This window comes from Tyto alba, unplaced genomic scaffold, assembly GCF_018691265.1.
Source record: "Tyto alba isolate M040663 unplaced genomic scaffold, T.alba_DEE_v4.0 Super-Scaffold_22, whole genome shotgun sequence".
In the NCBI taxonomy this organism is placed as follows: Eukaryota; Metazoa; Chordata; class Aves; order Strigiformes; family Tytonidae; genus Tyto; species Tyto alba.
In genome coordinates this window covers 23,362,789-23,379,601 of record NW_024881296.1, presented here as the reverse complement: position 1 = coordinate 23,379,601, position 16,813 = coordinate 23,362,789, and the positions used below count along the sequence as shown (strand labels likewise).

Here is a 16,813-nt window from a genome sequence, read left to right as displayed (position 1 = left end):
GACTAATACTAAAACAAATCAGCAATTGAAACTTTACAGCATCAACTGAAGAAGACATTTTGGCATGTAACACAGTGTCTCTGCAGACTACATCTATAAGTCTAATTTTTATATTCAGAGAAGATGCACAGAGCTTTTCAAATGATGATGATGCAATCAAAATGATTTAATTAGAATAATATGCTCTAGTCCTTGGCCACTGTCTCGCTATAAAGCAGGAATTTCCTCTGGGCAGGCACCGCACACAAGCCAAGCTGTGACTGCTTTTCCCAGCTCCAAAAAATGTAGTCTTACTTCCCATTTCTGTGAGACACCAGAAGGGTCTGCTAACTTCTTTGATGCGTTTCCTTTCTTCTCTAAGTCTAAATCCATCCTAACAGTACAAGGAAAACAGAAGCAGTTGTTACTGTGATACAGAGTTTAAAACACTAATAAGAGCTACTGGAAAGCATGCACATTTGTACTACCTTCTGATCCACTTGTCAAATCAAAACAAGAAGTTAATTTCTTCTCCCAAGATGTTTTTTCTTTTTTAATTAAGAGAATTTAACACCTGAATCTCCCTTTTTCTATGGAAGGCATGGAAGAAAAAGACAAGACAGACCCTACTACCACCCCAAAGTTAACTCAAACCCTATCTTTGTAAGGATTGGTTTCTCTAAAATGCAGTACCAGTAATATTTTTTTTTTATTACAGTAGAAAACTACTTTATACAACCTTTCCTCTACAGTGCTTAAATATTGAGGGTGACAAAGTTAAATTCAACTTTCAAAATTTCACTTCCAAAAAGAAGTAAGGAAGAAAAATAAGCAGGAATAACAGTTCTCCTGCTTTTAATTTTTATTATTTATTCAGAGAAATTAATTTCTTTACACATAGGACAAACAGTTGCTGACTTGAGTTAGCAACAAACTTCTGGAACTGACTTCAGTGAAGCCCCAATTAATATCCTCAAAGAGAACATTTGTCTTCTCCTTCCTAACTGGAGATAAGAAGTTCACTTCTAAATTGCATCCTAGAGACATCTGATTAAAACTATTTTCCTTCAGGCGAAAAGTAAACATCCATAAACATTTTATACTAACACTGCAAAACAAAAAAACAGACTAAGCACTATTAACATGCACTTTTTTTTTTTTTTGCCCTTTATAAGAAACAGGCAGCGATGCACGCCACAAGGCTGGGATCTAATCAGACGCAGTAAGGCCCTGTCTAGACAGGCAAAAGTTATCACAATCAGTTAGCGTGGTTGAAGAACTCCATTAAACTGCAGGCCAGCAAGTAGGAAACCACATTAGCAACCGACGCAGCACAACCAGGCGACAAGGCAGCCAAGGGGCATTCAGGTGCCTTCCTTCAAAAACCACGACTCTCTTCTGCTCGTCGGCACGCTGGCACGTCGCAGCGGCGCTCCTTCCTCACCGCCCGGTTTGGCGGACTGCAGGCACACCAGGCGGCACCGACATGGGCGCAGCATCGAACAGGAGCTCCCCGGTGGGCACTGACACGGGCGCAGCATCGAACAGGAGCTCCCCGGTGAGCCGGGGGGGGGACCCAGCCCGCGATTCCACGCTGCTGTGCCCAGGCACCGGCTGACCCCATCCCCACAGCAAGGTACCAAGTGCCCACAACAGAGAAGACACTGTTTACTCAGCAGGTGAGCACCTGGTGAGGGTTTTATTCTCATCCTTCATCCCTTGGAATGGTATCGCTTCTGTTTGCAGAAAAACACGCTTCCCTGCTGTTTGGGACATAAGCACATACATCCTAGAAATAAGAAACCTTATACTAAAGAAAGGAAAAACAAACTCGACAAACCATGAAAGGAATGAAAAATTAAAGATGAGTGATAAGAATTACATCTGAAGCAAAGCAAACTTGCTTCCTTTGCTGTGATCTTCCCCATGACCTCAAAACTTTTAAGGCTTCTCAATATCACCTATTCGCTTTGCCAGCTGCATATCACAGCATATTTGATTTAGTGGCAAATGTGATAAAACAAAACCACACGCAACCTATTTATTACTCTTACTTTATTACTTTTCCAAATAATTGATTTTAAAATAAAGAAATAGATAGTTCTAAAGAGAGAAAGGAGACAGTGAGATCGCCTAGGAAACCATTAACTTAACATATCCAGACAGTAGAAGCACTTCTAAATCTAGACACTGACATTTAATCATGGTTCACAAGAAATAGAAACAAAGCCCAGAAAAGTGCTCATGTTTTAACTGCCACCAACAGTAAAACCTATTTTCAGTTATGCTATCCCAAGCAACGAACTAGAAGTCTTACAACTGCTATTAAAGGCCTCACAAACCATTTGCTAAGTGGAGTAAGCATATACTTCTGCAGTTACACAACATGACACATAAACTTTGGGGAGGGGAGAGGAAACTATAAACTATCCACAATCCACCAGGGAAAATCTTTCGTCTTTGAATTGAGAACAGGCTTCTTAATAAATTCCTCCACTATTGTATTATATAATCTCATTGGTAGCATTTGTCCAAACTTTTCCAGTGCATTACTTCGTGTCGCTGCCATTTATTTTATAGAGGGGAAAGAAAAAAAAAAAAAAATCCCACAGAGAATTTGAGAGTATATACAGAAACAGTTGCAACTTTTCCATTATTACTATACTGTTGTTATTATTATTCTTCCATTTTCAGAGGCAATGCACTTTACTTTGGCAGCATCAGAATCTCACCTTTGGCTCTAAACTGTACGGCAGCCCTGACAATCTATAAGGGTGTTCCACAGCAGCATGAAGGATCCTTATTAATGTGCCTATGTACAGTCAAGGTAAGGTCCGAGTTGAATTTGCCGGTGCACACGCGAGCGGGCAGCGCAGCGGGCAGGGCGCCCACACCACCCTCGGGAGGCATCTCACTGAAGGGGACTCAGTGAGGTCTTCAGCAGTGCTTGGTGGTAACGCCATCAGCTGAGCATGGAAGAGCTCAGATCTGGCTAACAAATGCAGGTTTTGGAAGCACATCTGCTATTAAAAACAAAACAAAAAAACAGTCCTTCAACCAACTCACAGTCAGCCCCATGACATGCTGCACCGAGGGGATGAGTGCCCAAACGCCATAAATCAGTATCGGCAAGCTCTGCGTGCAAACAAATGGCCTAGCTCTCTTTTGTAGGTAACAAGTAATAAGAACTAATTGTCATTTGCACTTGCAGTAACAGTTATTACTTCCACACAGTCAGAATACTTACAGTAGGGATGTAACATGAGACAGTGAGTGCTCCTCAGGACCTGAGCACCAAATGAGTATCTTTTGACAGCTTTTCAAGGGACTGCAAGGAGCAACTACACTGCCACTGAAAGCAGGGGGAACAGGGTTGTCTCACAGCATCCTCCATCTCTGGCCATGGATTTCCACCTCCTGTCTTTAGGCCACACTGTTACAAGTGTTAGAACAGGAGCAATTCAGTCAATACATTGATATTTTTTTCAATTGTGAGCATTAGCTTTCAGTGACCCGAGAGTTGGGATGGTATAACCACGAAGGGAAAGGACAGATTCCCCATCTGCTGCTGCTGCAAGAACTTTGCTGCCTTACACTGGGAACCAGCTTCTATTTTTCAACCAGCTCCAGGACCGAGAAACACGGGCAGCTTGTTTCACCCAGTGGATCGGCACCCATTCCTGTCACAAGCCCATGTGATAATTACTTATTACTACAAGTGTCATGACAGCCTGCAAAACTTCTAGCCCACCCTCTGCACTAAGTGCTAGGCAGACACACTGAGAAGAACAGCAAAGCCAGCAAGAGCTTACAAACTCAAACACTTTTTATAAAGCGCTTGCACACTGTGCTGTGCTATCCACAGTGTTTACTGTTGTCCAAAGCAACAATTATGCAAACACTTGGGCGCTTGCTTAATTTTTCTGTTACAAACTACTCCATTACGTTTAATGGATTATTTGCAAAGACTCATTTTTACCCAGAGAGGGAAGGCCCCCGGGGCTACATACAGAATCCCTGGACAGGCTCCCATCGAGGGGGGAAATGCAGCTGGGAGCACCTACAGTCACACTGCAGCTCCACAAGCAGTTTTGGCAGTAATATCAAGTTTTGCCAGCTTAAAAAAAAAGCAGCTCTGCCTTCTCCACACCCTCTTCCCTCTTCTCTTACTCCCCAGTGAACCAAATCATGGAAATGATCCAGGTCAAAATTAAATCTGGCTTTTGCTCAGTGCCTGGATCCAGTTCACCACAGAGCAGCATAAGCATTCATGCTGGTATGGAGGAAAAAAGGCAGAGGTAGGCAGGGGCTGCCAGGGAGACATCAGGTTATGTCAGTTTAAACCATCCAAAGTACAGTCACATCCCAACACTGTAGTTTCAGCCCAGCCACACTCATCTGACCATCACTGACAGTGGAGCACTAAGGGTGGTCCCTCCCCACATCTCCCTGCCCTCTCCCCATGGCACTGGGGCTCAGCAGTTCTCCCAGACTCTACTCTGGGAAGCCAAAGCTGCAAAAAAAATCTGGGGCTGGGTTAGGTTTTCACTACGGTGGCTCTCCACAGAGTCAGACAAACTGCCGTAAGACAGAGGGTGCAATGGGACCACGGCAGCTCATCCTAGTGCAAAAGCATCCAGCCAAGATGTCTGTATTTCCCCCAGCTTCAGAGGCACCAGTTGATGCCTCCCACAGGGCCCAGTCACAGAAGTAAACCCTTGGACATAGAGAAGTATTTGCAGGATTGTAAATTTCACTCATGCCAAAAACATAAAAGCACATTATTGTAAGTTAAGTTAGATAAAAAAAGGTCATACAAAGTACTGGTTTCCTTTCACATTCTTTGCATACACAAAGATCCCAACAGTTCCAGTGGGATTTTATTGTATAGCTTTACTGAAAGCTGATTGAAGAAAATGATCGTTAATCCCACTGTTAAAACGAAATGTTAAATTAATTTCAGTGGGAGTTATGGATGTGTAGGGAACCCGGCACAGCACCCCTGGATTCATACACGCATCCCTCTTGGGAAATGACAAGAGCCCTGCGGACACATAAAAAGGCAAAATTTACTCCACGTTATTAAAACTCGGTACAAAAATCACCAAGCCATCTTCACCAGACTTCAAACTATTCCCACAAACCTGACCTTCTGAAACCGTCATTGCTCACTACACTATTTCCCTTTCTACCTCTCGCTGTGAAAGCTCACCCCTCCGGTCGGCGTTAAACCAAACATCAGCGACGGCAGATCTCTTCATTCCGCTAAAATTCTCACCCGTGCTCTCTCAAACCGCGGAGCCCCGTGTTGCAACCACCGCCTCCGCCGGAGTCGGGATCCCCGGGGAACCCTCACCAGGAGCCGGGCCCGCGCATACGCCCGCGGCAGCGGCCAGACCCTCCGCGGGGGCTCCGCGGCAGCCCCGGCCTCCCGCCCGCCGCCGAGGGGCCGCGGCAGCGGGGCCGGGCACCCCCCCGCCGGCAGCCGGGCCCCGGCGGGCCGCCCCAGCTGCGCCTCCCTCGGCGGCCCGGAGCAGGCTTCTCCCCCCCCCTCCGCTTCCCCGGCTCAGCCCTGCGCGGGGCGCGGAGCCGTGCGCGCCCGCGCCTCTTTGTTCGGCGGCGCCAGGGGCCGGAGCGGCCGCGCCCCGCGGAGCCGGGCAGGACGCGGCGCAGCCCCGAGGGGCGCCGGCGGCGGGACCGGGCGCCAGGAGCCCGCGGAGCCGGGCGCCGGCCAGACCCCGTCCCGCGGCCGCGGAGCCGTCCGCTCCCGGCCGCAGTGATGAACAGCGGCGGACAGGTTTCACCGCCGGCGGACAGACGCACGGCAGCTCCCGCCGAGGGCCGGCGGCCCGCCGCCCCCCCGCCTTACCTGGCCGCGGGTGCGGAGCGCCGCAGCCCCGAGGACTTTGTCTCCGCGGCGCTCCCTGCTCCCGGCGGCGAAGTTTCTGCCCCTACTTCGCTCCTCGCACCGACCGCGGCGCTCCCCTCCGTCCGTCCGTCCGTCCGTCCGTCCCTCCTCCCGGCGGGGGCGGGGGCGGCGGCCCGGAGCGCGGTCTGACCCCGCCCCCCCGGGCCGGGCAGGGCCGGGCCGGGCTCCGCGGAGCGGCCGCACCCCGGGGCGGAACGGAGCGGAGCAGCCCGCAGGTCGGGCCCCGGGGGGCGGTGGGGAGGGCGGGCGGTTGGGCAGCTCTGCCCGCCCCGGGAGGGGCCGGGGGCGCTCACCTCTGCCCGCCGGGTCCCGGCAAGGGCGGGCAAAGGGAGCAGGATCCAGGCGTTGCCGACCCCATCCTCCGCCCTTTGCCTGAGTAAGGCCTCGTCTGGTTTAGTTTGCGTTTATTTACAAACTTTCTGCGAGTTACCTGCCCGGTTAATAGAGCAGCAGGAGAAACGGAACCCAGGAGGAACCTCCCACCTCCCGCGTTTTTCCCCACGCAGGTGTTTAATGGGAGAGAAAGCACCTGGGAAAGCTGACTTCTCTCTGCCCCTGCGCAGCCGGGTCCTAAGAGCAGACACGCTATCTGCAATTGCCTGCTATGTTTCATTCTTCTGATGCATTTATTAGCATTGCACTGTACAAGCACAGTTCACTTGCGTGTTCTATTACATAATTAACCTTTGTTATGTTGGTAGCTCTGCCATTCTCTGCCCAGAGCCGTTGCGAGCCTGGGGAGAAGGGCTTTATTTTGGGATAGTCAGGTTTTTTCCCCCCTGACAATTTTTGTTTGGTTTGATTTGGGTTTGTTTACTAATCTGCAGTTTTTAAAAAATAACTACTAAAAGTCATACTTATCTGCTCTACTGTGCAGCTGTGAGTTCTAATCCTGCAACGAGACCTGACTGCATTTGCCCCGCTCCAGATTGCTCACCCAGCATACATAATAGGAGAAGTACAAGAATGTAAAGGAACAATGCATTTCTCATCAAAAGACTAGATCAAAAAATGTTCTTTGCAATGGAGAGCAGCGTGGTAAACGCTGTGGTGGTCCTTTGTTCCTCAGCTAGTTCATGCCACAGCCAGCCCTTAAGATTTTGTCTCCTCCCCTGGCAGGCTATACCCCATCTGCAGAGAGGTCCATTGCAACAGGGTGGCAAAACCGAGTAGAAGTTAATCTCTACGGGAGGCTGAAGTGAGAAGCAGAGGACATATGTTCATGGCAGGCTTAGCTTCTTAGACAATATACTATGTTATCTGGAGTTTTTTGCTGTCTTCATGCCTGCAATTTCATGTCTATAATCTGTGGAGTCTATAATCTGATGGAGTCATCAGAGTCACAGACTCCTCTGGCCAACAAATGCTTTCTGTCAGAAAAAACTACCTGTGTATAGTGGGACACCTGAGTGTATTGTCAGTGAGGGACACTGACAGCACCGCTGCCTGACAAACTAGCTTAGCCAATCGCAATTATGACATTTCAATGAAGAAATCTGTACAGTGACTATGAACTCTTTAAATATAAAGCACTAAATAGATTTAAGACTAAAATGAGTGGCATCTCCCACTGGTATGGTTTCTCCTACTGATCTTGCAGAGACCATTTAAGCAAGATGTACTGTCTAGAGAACTAGGAGTATACTTGGTCATCATTACTGATGGAAGGAAGCAGAGGAACATTACAGAACTATTAAATTGTAAGCATTTTTATTCTGTGGGGAAAAAAAAAAAAAAAAGTATCAGGCAAGTATCATTCAAAACTCAGGCTCTTTCACTGTCTTTAAGCTAATCATTCAGAAAAAAAGGAGTGGACTTTCCAACACAGGCTGGAAAGAGTCTGCTGAAGGTTATGCAAAAGAGCTATCTGCACCATGTTCTGGTTTAACCAATGTCTCCTTGGACAGGGATCTCTGTTACATAGTTAGGACACTTAATTTGGGACTGGGGTGTTCACCCTGTTCCAGATCACGTTCTCCTCCCTGGGGGTGGCTTTTCTCCTTCATACGCTTTGCCTACATGCAACACACCTCAGTAAAGACTCTAGGGACAGACGTTCAGCTGGTGTCCATGGTGTCAGGTCTATGGGCCAAGCAGGGGATGGAGCAGAGCAGACCCATGGGGAGCTGTTGGAAACAATCAGTGGCAGTACTGCTAATATGGCGTATGAAAAAGTCATACAAAAAGTCATATGGAAGCCCTTAAAAACTATTTGTTCTTCAGTAGCTAGCTCCTGAACTTTTCAGGATCATGCCAGCCTTGTGTTTCCAATTTGTTTTCCACAGGCCTGAGAGCTAACTACTTATTCTTAAAAAGAAATGGAAGCTTGAAATTGTCTCATATTCAAATGACCTCTGGAACCACGGATTTAAAACCAAACTGAATATCATTAAAAATCCTTGTATCTGTGGTGTTGGTAGCACTGCAAAAGTGGGGATGGAGGCATTAATGCCCCACTAAGCCCTACACCTTTGTTCTGCTGTAATAGATTATGTTCATAGTAAGCTAATATTAGTAGAAAATCCAGTCTGTAGTGTATTCCAGGGAGGAAAATCTTTTCATTTGCAAAGTCATTGTCTTTACATTATCAAAACAGACACAGTAGTGAGTCAACCAGAAACCTTCATTGCTGTCACGAATATTTAAAGCTAGTATCACCATCATATGCTACATACTGTAAATTCACACTTAAAACCACCATTAACATCATTGAAAACATCATGAAATAGTATGTCTCTTGCAGACTTACATAACATGATGTTTTTCAGTCTCAGGCCCAGTCCTTACCTCACGACTCACTCAAGCAAAACATTTATTGAAGTAAATGGGAATTCGATAGGAAAAAAGTTAGAGATGGGCTAAAATCAAGATAGAGATAGAAACACTGTGGTCTTTTAAGACAGTTTGGTTCCCTGTGTGGACCCAAAGTTTTCTGTTCAGACCTTAATTCTCATGTGAGATTACCAAAGGACTTCCGATGGGCCTTCACCCGGCAGTGTCCTGGCTAAGTAGGCTTTAGCAAACACCATCTGTGGCTGTTCCTTGTGCACACCAGGTTCCCAAGATACACAGTACAGTGGTATTTTTGTAAGAATATTGAGTTGCCCCCTTGCCCCCTGTATTTCTTGAGTTTCCCTCTCAAGAAACCATTGTGTTAGATGTTTCTTCGATCTTAACCACTTTAATCCTCTTCCCTTTGGTTTGCTGTGGAGCAGCATGTGTGACTGAGTCAGTGCTTGCGTGGATTTTCTCTCAGTGGTTGGTGTTCCTGCTTGTCCTCCAAGTGCCTCTCTCTCTCTCCCTTTTAAGTAGTGAAATCCTTTATCTGTCCTCTCCTGACCTCCCTGCACGTCTGGCTTCTGGGCATCTGCTTTACTTTTGTTCTCTGTCCTCCCGCAGCTGTCTATGTTCCATTCGGCCATGGTGGCTGGCCATCGTTTGGTCAACCTCTGCCTGTTCCTGTGGGGCTTCTGGGACCCCCACCTCCCCAGCTCCAGGGGTACAGACTCTGGAGCTGGCCATTCCCTAAATTTCAACTCATAAACTCATGGTATTCTGACAGTCTGGAGCCTGGGACACCTTAAATATTTGGGATCCCTTCTGCTCTTCTCGTCAATACCATATGGAAGCACACAGACAATTTGTGGCTCTGTTATTGGAAAAATATATACATGATGCAAATCACCAGATGGCAAATGCTATATATCCTCTGCAAATACTTTCTTTCAACATATTTAATGAAACACAGTCTCTAAGAGTATTTATCTGTAATTAAGACAGAACACGTTTTCACTGAGGGTAAATTGGTAAAGGTGAATGAAAGAATATGAAAATGTTTCTCTTCTACTTTTTGCATGCACACACACGCACAAACACACGTAGGGAAAAACGTCTATCTCTGATACATACCAAACCAGAGTTTTGACTTCTCTGCCCCCTCTACTGTCTGGTCTTTATGCATCTCTATTTACAAAGATACTTTAAAAAGTTGGTTTGGAATTATTGACGATGCTGACACATTAACAAAATTAGTCACACTAATAAAACTACAACAAAGGATAAGGAACTTTACCAATCCTGCAGAATTGTAATTTCAGAATTATTTGCTCAAAACATATATTCAAACTCAAAATATTTTTAAGTGTCAAGAGATACCCAAAGCTAACAGAGCATCGTAAAAATTCCTAATAAAAGGAGCATCTTCAAAACACAGGTGTGTATGGAAGAGATGGTATATTAACTCCTTTGTAATTTCCAGTTCATTGATGTAAAAACTTCTTCCTTTTTGTATTTTTCCCATCAAAAACAAATTATGAAAACTTATTTATCACTCTCTGTATCTGTATACTATATAGATACAAATATACACATGACAATACTTTGAGTTTATGCATTGAAACTTCTCAGAAAAATGCATTTTCAAAATTAAATTGTGAAAACATGCAGAAAGATAAAATTAAATATTTGATACCAGCATAAATATATAGAGAGGAAAACAGACAAAGACCTAAAACTGAGATCACAGTTCCGTTAAGAGCCATGCTCAGCGTCTGGAAGACCTACATTGAAACCTGCACTGGTCTCATTGACACCAGTGGGACTGGGCTTTACCAGCCAGAAGCTTTCAACAGAAGGGCAAAGCCATTCATAGCACATCTGAGCCCCAGAGGACCCACCAGTTCCAGTGTAGGTGTGGAAAGGGACTGGAGCTGACCTAGCTGCAGGGCAGAGAGGACTGGGGTAACAGCAGCAGATCTTCTAAGCTACAAGAAGTCAAGTAGGGACAATGTGAGAGGAAAAAAAGTAGACTGTCCCACTCACAAAGTAGTTTTTATTAATTACTAAAAGAAAAGTCATATATTGTTCAAGTAGCTGAAGTGCAATTTAATTCAAGATGTTACATGTAAAAAATTAAAGTTATCTGTCTTTAAAAAGATATAAAAATATGGATCTGTTCTGCAGCTTTATCACTTTAAAAATATCAGAAAGAGCTAGAATGGAAAGAAGATGATGAGCTCAAAGAGAAAATTATCAGCAAAGATCCAAGCTCCCTAAACCCCTTTTGTTCATGCCCCCGTGCAAGACTGACCTCAGACAAGGCTCATGGCTGTGGCATTATTCTCAGTGAGTATTTTCCATGTGACTAGGTATCTGGGACTATATCTCTGCAGGACAAAGCCACTTCTTTGCATTGACAGTGCAAATGAAAGCAATGACATTGTACCCCTTAAAATAATCAATACACAGGCTAATTTCTGCTGAACTTCATCTGAAGACCCTCGCAGGTCCTCCAAGCACGACCCCTCCTCCCCTGCACTCACCCTTCTGCGTGCGTGGCTTAGCTTACCACCAGTCCTGTATTATTTCAGAGCCCCTGGCTGTTAATGCATGCACACAATGCAAGAACAACAGTGTTTTCTCTGTCCCTTAGCCATTGCACCAGCCAGGGCAGTCAGGGAGCAGAGCAGAGTGAAGCGTGTGTGGAGACCCTCAGGGAGCCCCCAGCATGACGCCCCCAAGCCGATGTGCCCTCCCTCCAGCCCCCCCTCGGGTGGGAGAGGCTCGCCACGCCTGGCAGGCCCTCCTCCTCTCAAACCCCCATTGCCTGCACAGAAAGACATTGCCTGGCCAAAGTCTTCAACAAACCAGCGCTCCAAGGCCAATCTGCGATGCTAGCATTTTTCTTGCATGTCAAATCACCCTCAGAAGCCCTTGTCTGAAGCCTGTAAAGCCAATGCAGTTTTATATTGAATTAAATCCGATTCATCTTAAGCTCAGTGAGGAACATTTTCTTTTCAAAAATGACCGTTACGTGAGTAACAGCCTTCTGGTGAAGACTGTTTGCCCTGTTAGGCACCAAGGGAGGGGGGAAGATAAGGAAAAAAAAGCCTCCGGAAAACACAAAGCCAAGCCTGATTTCACAGTTTCCAAAAGCTCTACCTAAAAGCTCCCTGTGTGGGAGGCAAAGGCGGGGCCCTCACCTCCTTCGAGATGCTAATTTCACTTAGAGATACCAATTTCACTTTGAGATACTAAAACTTTGGGTTTTAGCACATACTTACATTCTCAAAACATTGATGGGGAGATGACTGGTGGGAGTCCATATCAATGTCTTTCTCAAGCTTTTATTAGGTTTGGATATTATCATTTTTCAAGTCAGAAGTGGCATAACTGCCAGGACTGCTGACAAAACCCTTCTCTCCTAACCAACACTTCTGCTGACACTGATACCATCACTGGTACAAAAGATACCACAGTCACAACATATCTTATCTTCCACGGCAGGGTGTTTACAGACTCTCCTCTTGCCTTATTGTATTAGCACATGCCAACCTGCAAGACGGCTCCTAAAAGGGACTGTGCTCTCCATCACTTCATTTAGGTGTCAGCACTTAGTTCCTGTGCTGATTCTGGTCTTTTCTTCTTCTATTGATTCCTGTTGTTACAGTGGGCCGTATATAAATTGAGTTCTCCTGTGAATTCATTTGCCCCTCACTGCTAGGAAAAAGAAAATGGTAATCTCCCCTTTCGCCCTTGGCAGCAGCAGACATGACTCCAAACAGAACAAGGGGGCAGATTTATTGTACTGTAAAATTATATTTTTTTATACGTTAACTTTATAAAACAAGCATGCTGTTTAAAGGAACTTTTGCATTTGTACTTTATGCTTTGTAGTTTCAGAGCTGTATTTATTGTCTGTAAAGAAAGCATATAAGCAATCATATGACCAATCTTTCAGATTAGTTTTCCTTTGAGTCCTCAATAGGTGACAAATCATGTTTAACATATTAGTTTAAAATGCATAATCAGTACTTTCTTAAAAATATCTTTCTTCATAGAGACATGGCTTTGTAAACTGACTAGAACAAAGTCTCACTTCTATACTGTCAACACCACTTGGCCCAGATTTTTGGCATGAACTTTGAGGCACAATAAAAATGTACGGTATTATCACTCATTTCCATGATTTTCATCCCTCTTTCCTGTCTGTCCCATCATTCACAGTCATAGCAGAGCCAGGCAGTTGTGACTTGGTTTTTACACTGATTCACTGCTGTCTCAAAAAAAAAGGGTGTGTTCTAATTAGGTTCCAGGTTTTAATAGACCACAACATGTGCCTACTTGTTGTCCTGAACAAAGATGTCATCCAGAATGCAGCCCTAAACTGACACGATAAACCTTGATGCGCACACACCAAATTTCTTTGAAGGCCTCTTATCCAAGCATTAACTGTCTCTGAACCTTATTAGCATGTGAAATGAAAAATGTAGGAAAAGTGTGATGCAAACTGACCATTGTACATGTGAAGTAAGAAGGCTGTGTTCATCTATCTCAAAAGATAATGGTTACTTAGGAAAGTCAAAAAAATAAAACCCCACCCAGGCCAGACGTGGGTTGAGAGATAGAGGACTGCACATATTAAAAGACTTCTAGATATGACATGTGTCCTAGCTTAACCTAGTATATATGACTGAACTTCCTGGAACAGGAAAATTATGCTATTGCTCTTTCCTATGTACTGTAGCATTTGGACTTACAGAGCTGCCCGGCAGTGACTTATTTCTTCTGTTTGCCAGCAGCTGCTCCAGAAGAGTGCTTGAGCCGAGAAAAGGGTCAGCATTACGTGTCTGAGAGGCAGGCTGGTATCCTTTTACATAATAAGCCTGTACCACTGAATCCCAGACCACAAGTTTCTGCAGCGGGCAGATTTTTCATAATTAAATCCTGATGAGGAACAGAGCCATTAAAAGGGTTGTGCTAGTCTGTGCTGTTGCTTTGCAGGACAAACAGACACTCATGGAGCATGAGAACAAGGGTCTAGTTGTGTGTGATCCATGAATCTGGCTTTCAATGGTCTACACCAGGTGATCCAGAATTAAGGCAGAGACCCAGTTTTCCTGGTCCTCCATTTTAGGTTCATACTGTAAATGTCATTTTAGGTCTTTTGAGGGCTGGCAAAGGCAGAATGCCTGTTTTAGTTGTTTCCCTTCCTTCTTAGGGGTTTTATAGGGGTTTTCATCACCGTGAAATCTGAGTGCTTATTTCCTTTTTGTTTTTCAGAGGAAGAGGCAGGCATGTGGATAATTCTGGTGGAAAGTTTGACAGAGTCCTCGCCACCACACAGACTTCCTAGAGAAAGGAGCTGGCGGGAGACGAGGTCTGACAGTAGGTTCAAAGAGGAGTGTTTGGTAGGAAACTAGGGGCGAACTGGAAGCTGCAGCCAATGCTGTAATTAGAGCACATCCTGAGCAGCAGCAGTGGATCACACTTGGGACCACAAATGAAGGCCTTATGAACATGGCAGAGAAGACATTTCATGGCACTGACCACTTGCATTAGGTGACATTGTGATCCTTTTTGCACATCAGTCTCCACATGAAAGGGGTAGTTTTACATGGAATGACTCACAGCCCATGCTTACCAGCTAATTGCACCTTCAGCATTTGAGTCAGGAGGGGTTGGTATGAGAGCAGTCCCCAAAAGTTTAGGAGGGAAGGTACTGCTAGGTCAGCAGACACCTTTGGTAGGCAACTGCCTTCTGTCTTTCCCTTATGTTCACTGAGCTTAATTTACCAGGTTTTTGTCTCCTTGGCTGTCCTAATCATTCGTTACCTCATTCCTCTGTCAATTAGAACCTTTGAATAACCAGGTTACAGGCATTCATTATCAGTTCATATTTATTTCTTCTTGACTAAGTAATGTAGTCTAGATTAAGTTTATTTTTTGGTGTTTTCCTTCTCACATATTCACAGACAGCAAACATACCCCTCCTCAGAGAGAAGGATTTGAAATAATTTCCTTTGGGAGAAGAGAGTTTTTCTCCCCTTTCTGAAAAGATTGACACGGCTGTGAATGTGCATCTTGCTTGTCCTCCTGACATAGTAGAAATGAGCATTGCTACTATGTCTTTGACATTCCAGCAGAGCTACCCCAAGGCTGAGCAAGCATTTCAGGCCACTTTGAGGGCTTCCCAGTGAGGAGGCAGGTCTCTGCTGCTCTGCTCCACCCAGGGCTTGGTGAGCAGCAAGCACGCCCAGAGGGACAGGAGATAAGTACAATGTCTGGCCTGAGCAAAGGAAGGCTGAAGACAAGCATACACAGTTTCTGGAGACAGAAGACAAAGCAAGGACAAGTCTATGTGGGGTGTGTTTTACTGATGATTCTGGACTGCGTGAATGAGAGAATTTGGCCTCTTTTTTGTTCCTTTTTGGAACAGGGAGTAAGAATTGGCTGTGGCAAGATGATGCTGAGTAAAAAAATTTGTGGATTTATCAGGACTGGATCCTGTTGGTGCTTCTCACAGCCCAGGGCTGACCAGAAAACATTCCTTGTCTTTCTCTTAACCACAAGTTGGTTGAACATGTTAATTTGAGAATGAGGGGTTTGAAGTCAGTATTAATTAGAGCACAGCATCATATCCCTTGGACTGCATGGAAGTTGATGTGACAACAGACCTATGTCTTATCTCTTGGCACTAACCCTCTTTGGTACTATTATATTTTGAAGTACACAATAACAATGAACCCATAGCAACAGCAGCATAAAAACCAGATCTGCTAACAACAAAGCACAAGCAATAAGGTGGGGGTTTTAACATTCTAATTTTCTCTCTGTCTGGTTCATAAGGAAACAAGACTTATGTGAACTGCTGTCTATCTGCCTGTCCATCAGTTTTCCTCATCATCATCGCTGCTACCTGCAATACCTTCTGAACTTTAACCAGTTTCAAAGAAATGTAGTTTGTTTGGGATCTGAAAGTTGCCCACATTTAGCGTTAATCTGTTCAGGAGATAGAGAAGTGGCCACATTAATGCTGCTAACGATGGAAAGGCAGTCATTGCCATTTGGTTTGTTTGCTCTGAAGGGATTTAGAAGAAACAGTTGGCCAATTAGCACCACGTTAGGTGGATGCCTAAACAGCAACTTCTGTATGGTTCCTGAAAAAGCCACAAAACACACTGTTTTCTGCTCAGCTGCTGGGATAAATAAAGGTAGAAGACCTGTGGAGGAGCTGGAGATAGTGAAGGACTGGCCTGAGGGAGCTGTTAGTAATACAGGAATATGGAGGTGATGGGGACACAAAAAGGAGCTGCTCATACTGTTTTGAGAAATGGGAGCAAATCTAGGAAAATATGACAGAAGTTTATAGGGAGGGTACAGAAGAGACCGAGAAAATAATCCACTAGAATAGATGACTTTTCTCCTTCAGCTGCTTCAGACTCATTCCCTTGCAAAATTCCAGCAAAATCCTCCTTGCTATGGACCACAACTTCATCACTGCAGCTAGTAACTGCATTTGTTGAAAAAACCTGTCAAGATGTGACTGCATATTTCATTTCCCATCTTGTATGCGCTTTGGAAGCTCTTGAAAAGCACCAGACTTAATTATTGTACATTGGCTTGAGTTCAAAACCCAGGAGCAGTTTAGGCCCCTTGGAGTTTTTGCCTTTTCCCCCCCCTCTCTCAGACACACAAAGTGAAAATAAACTATCTGTCACATGAGTGTACATTACTCACTTCATTATAAAAGTTAGGATTTCCTTCTGTTCAGTTCTCAAGAGGATTGTTAATACATACATACACATATAAATATATAAATATTAAGATATACAAATACTAAGAGAGAGATATATAAAAATATTAAGTTATGCTGGGTGTTGGGTTGTGTTTTTTTTTTCCAATAATCACTCTCTGCATGGTTCTGAATGGTTTCAGGGGGAATTAACTGGTTTGAACACATTTTCTGCACGACTGAAGTTTGGTTTGACATGGGACATCTTGAAGCAGTGATTGAAATGCCAAGTGTGTCAGCACTGGCGTCCTCAAGGGTACAGTCTCTGAACTGAGAACATCAAAGGCTGGTGAGTTTTGTTTCCAGAAGACCCCAGCCACAGCCTCTGAGTA

The 16,813-nt window shown here is 44.9% G+C and overlaps 1 protein-coding gene across 5 annotated transcripts in view; it reads right to left on the bottom strand.

The window, feature by feature from the left end:
• The window catches only part of TIAM2 (TIAM Rac1 associated GEF 2), a 174,945-nt gene extending 168,975 nt beyond the window's left edge, over nucleotides 1–5,970 (bottom strand). For all 5 annotated transcript variants that reach the window (XM_042795773.1, XM_042795771.1, XM_042795775.1 and 2 more), the window contains exon 1: nucleotides 5,849–5,970. The gene's annotated coding sequence lies outside the window, so the exon portion shown is untranslated. The remainder of the gene's footprint in view (nucleotides 1–5,848) is intronic.
• Nucleotides 5,971–16,813: the final 10,843 nt, after the last annotated feature.